The 3,505-nt window shown below is 38.2% G+C and overlaps 1 long non-coding RNA gene across 1 annotated transcript; it reads right to left on the bottom strand.

The window, feature by feature from the left end:
* Positions 1–208: 208 nt before the first annotated feature.
* Positions 209–792, bottom strand: LOC121994071. The gene is made up of 3 exons (XR_006115571.1): positions 665–792; positions 453–572; positions 209–363 (listed from the first exon to the last, which is right to left on the bottom strand). It is a non-coding gene; the product is annotated as an uncharacterized LOC121994071 (long non-coding RNA).
* Positions 793–3,505: the final 2,713 nt, after the last annotated feature.

Below are 3,505 nucleotides of genomic sequence, written 5' to 3'. Positions count from 1 at the left end.
ATAAATACAACCTGATTTAGATTAGGAATACTGAGAGAATGACCAAAATATAGAGAAAACATCAATGAAATTTGTAAGGTAATCAAGTATAGTATTTCAAGTTCTCTCTGCAATCTATCTAAAACTTACAAAAATTATATTAGGGACCCTAATATTGTTAAGAATTATATTATGTGAAGAATTATTGTTACAGAGGATTGTTACTACCTAATTTCTACCGGCGTAACCAAATTACAGGAAACTAGTACAAGGGATTTAACGATATTTACAAGTGAATTGATTCACCGAGTCTGGTGTATATTGAGCTTTCTCCTACCCATCAACCCGAAAGAAATGCAGCAGCTTTAGAGGCTTCACGTTTTCCTATTCATGATTTAAAAAAAAATGTACATAATATTAAGATGAAGCGTGTTGGTTTTCAATGGGCATATACCAGTAAATGAACTACTAACCTCACAATTGCTGACACGCTCATATGGGAAATGAAGTCCAGTGGAGCATTTCTGAAGAATTTCAGGATGCTTCATCCATGCCTTGTTAGCTTCGATTGCTTTCAGTTTATATAGGAACATCTGGAGAGATTATAAAAAGAACAACAAACCATCATAAGAAGGGAAAGTAACAAACAGAAATTATTCAAGAAGCAATTCAACTGATTGCGAACCTCAGACAAGGGAATTGTTGGTTTTTCAAGCTCTTCTCCTTGGATGGCCACACCAGTACCCTGGCACTCAGTGCAAAAGATAGAAGAAATTTTATTTTGGAGGGTTGCTTTGCCTTTGCGTCCCCTTGAAGGTCCCTAATTATCCCTAAAAAAAATGAAGCAGAAGCAAAACCAATCAAAGATTTGTACCTCTGACCTGAGAAGCGAAGTCAAAACCAAGAATAAAAGTAAATACTAAAAAATATTAATAGATCTACACCGTCACCTTAATTTAACAAGCTTTAAACCCCTCAAAAGAAAGTCTAGCCATCAAAACAACTAGCGCGAAGAAATTCCAACAAGGAACTCAAAAATCCCAACAGATCTAGCCCAGAGCCGACCGATTTCCTCCAAGAAAACACTAAGAAACAAGCTAAGCATACAAGGATCAACGAGGGATCACCTCCGTGTTTGACGAGAGCCGCCATGAGTGCAGACGACGAAGGAGTAGCCCTGAGGAGCCAAATCCGAGCACCAGCAGCGAAAATAGCAACGGAATCAAGACGATTTCCGGGGAAAAGGCCGCCGACGAATCAACAGAGAAACCAGAAAGCATGAGGAGAAGAAACCCTAAGAGATGGAGCAACCCGCGAGAGGGCAAAGATGGAAGGGAAAGGAGAAGAGAAGGGGAAAGAGGATATGGATGTGGTCGTTTGGGAAAGCGGGGCATTCCGCAGACCTCACAAGGGAGGGAGTCGTGTGTTGATCCTGATCGGGAGAGGAAGGGGCGTCGATCTAGGAAGGGGACGGACGGCGCGATCTAGGAAGAGGAAGGTTTAGGTTTGGAGGGAAGAGTGAAGTGTTGTAAATTTTGGCTAAGTATTGGTGGAAAAATTAAATTATTATATTTATCATAGACACCGAGTTTTAAAAACCGCTGTTAAAATCGGTGTCTATTAACGAAAAAAAAGACGCTCATAGACATCGGCTAAAAAATCGATATCTATGAGCGAAAATCTACGCTCATAGACATCGATTTTTGGAAAAACTGGTGTAAAATACTCAAAGACATCGGTTTTTGCTTAAAACTGTTGTTGTTCCACCGATGTCTATGAGGGTTTTTCTTGTAGTGACGACTCCGCAAAAGACCTCTGGGAGAAATTCTTAGAGCTCCACGAAGGTACCTCGGAAGCTAAGCTAGAGAGGCGCAACATCCTCCAGACACAATTAACGAACCTCCGGATGAACCAAGGTGAGAAGGTAGCGCAGCTCCAAGCAAGGATCAAAGAGCTAATCACGCAACTAACCAATCTTGGAGAAGAAGTAACGAACCAGGACTCTATCCGGTACACACTCAATGCCTTCCCTAGAACTCCAGAGTGGGCCTCATTAATTGATCCGTACTACATCTCTAAGGACTTCGAGGTAAGTACTTTAGAAAATTTGTTTTATACATTTGAACTTCACGAATCTCAGATTGCAGAGCCCATTAAAGTGGAGAAAGCAAGTCAGAACATTGCCTTGAAGGTAAGAACAAACGATTCTGACTCCGAAGCCTCAATCGACGAATCTGAAGCTGCATTAATGGTAAGACGATTCAATAAATTTTTTAAATCTAACAAATTTAGATCGCAGAAGCATGAGCGAAAAAGAAGAATGGTTCGTTGCTACAACTGCAACGAAGAAGGGCACATCAAGGATGACTGCCCGAAATTAAAGAGAAAGCAGAAAGAAAAGGAAAAGGTCAAGAACAAGAAGCCAGAAACCTCCAAGCATAAGAACCTGAAGGCAACATGGTCCGCCATGCACTTTCCACCTGTGTACCTACATTTACCTCCCTCCATATCCGTGGGACCGGCTCTACGGGCCGCTGATGTAGCGATTCCACATTTTTTTTTCTGAAGGCAACATGGTCAGACTCTTCCTCCGAATCAAACCTCAAAGAATTCTCGGGGTTAGCACTAGTGGCAAGCCATCAGCTAGAAGAAGAGTCAAGCTCAGAAATGAGCATAGATGAAGGGGGAGGAACTTCAAGCGAAGAAAGCGACGATGAAGGGGGAGCATCACCGAGTCAGGTAAGTAAGGTACGTAATTTAACCCCGACTCAGTCTTTTCACTTTATTAAGTGTCTTTCTAAAGACTTATTCAAATTAGAAAAATAAAATGCTGAATTAAAATTGAACCTAACAAAAGCATGTCCACTAGAAATGTATGATAATTTAAAATTAGAAAATGAAAAATTAAAAATTGAAATTGAGAAATTGAGAGATAATGATGCATGCTTAAATAAATTTCCAAAATCAAAATTAAGAATTTTTGGAAAATTGAACTGGTATATAAGAAAACATTAGGGCCAACTTAGAAGAATACCTAAAGGATATGTACCCCCTAAGTTTTTGACCAACCCTGCAGGAAGGAACCTTTATTGGGTTCCAAAATCTTTGCTAGTTTAAAATTTCTCTTTTAGATAAAAGCTTACAGTGAGAAAATTAAACATTGAGTCTCCTTATGGAAGCTTTGTCTAAGGAAGTGGTTGTTGCTCCAATAACCAAGAAGGCCTAGTGCCTCGCCACGACCTGGAAGCCGAAATATCAAAATAAAAATGTTTAATTAACTTTCTGATAAAAGCATTAAAATTAGAATTAAATAATGCTTTGAAAAATTTTTAAACATTTCCTTAGAAATTATTTAAAATTTTTTAATTAACTAGAAAAATGTTTTTTGAAAGTTATTTTAATTTTTTTTTGGAAAATTCAAAAACTTAATTCTGACTTAGAAAATTATTTTAGTCAGAAATTTTTTTTAAGAAAATTATGAAAATTCACTTTGACTTAGAAATTTTTTTTCTTAAATATTTGCTAA

Source organism: Zingiber officinale, chromosome 6A, assembly GCF_018446385.1.
Source record: "Zingiber officinale cultivar Zhangliang chromosome 6A, Zo_v1.1, whole genome shotgun sequence".
Classification (NCBI taxonomy): Eukaryota; Viridiplantae; Streptophyta; class Magnoliopsida; order Zingiberales; family Zingiberaceae; genus Zingiber; species Zingiber officinale.
Note: the sequence above shows the minus strand (reverse complement) of the source record. Positions and strands in the feature narration are given on the sequence as shown.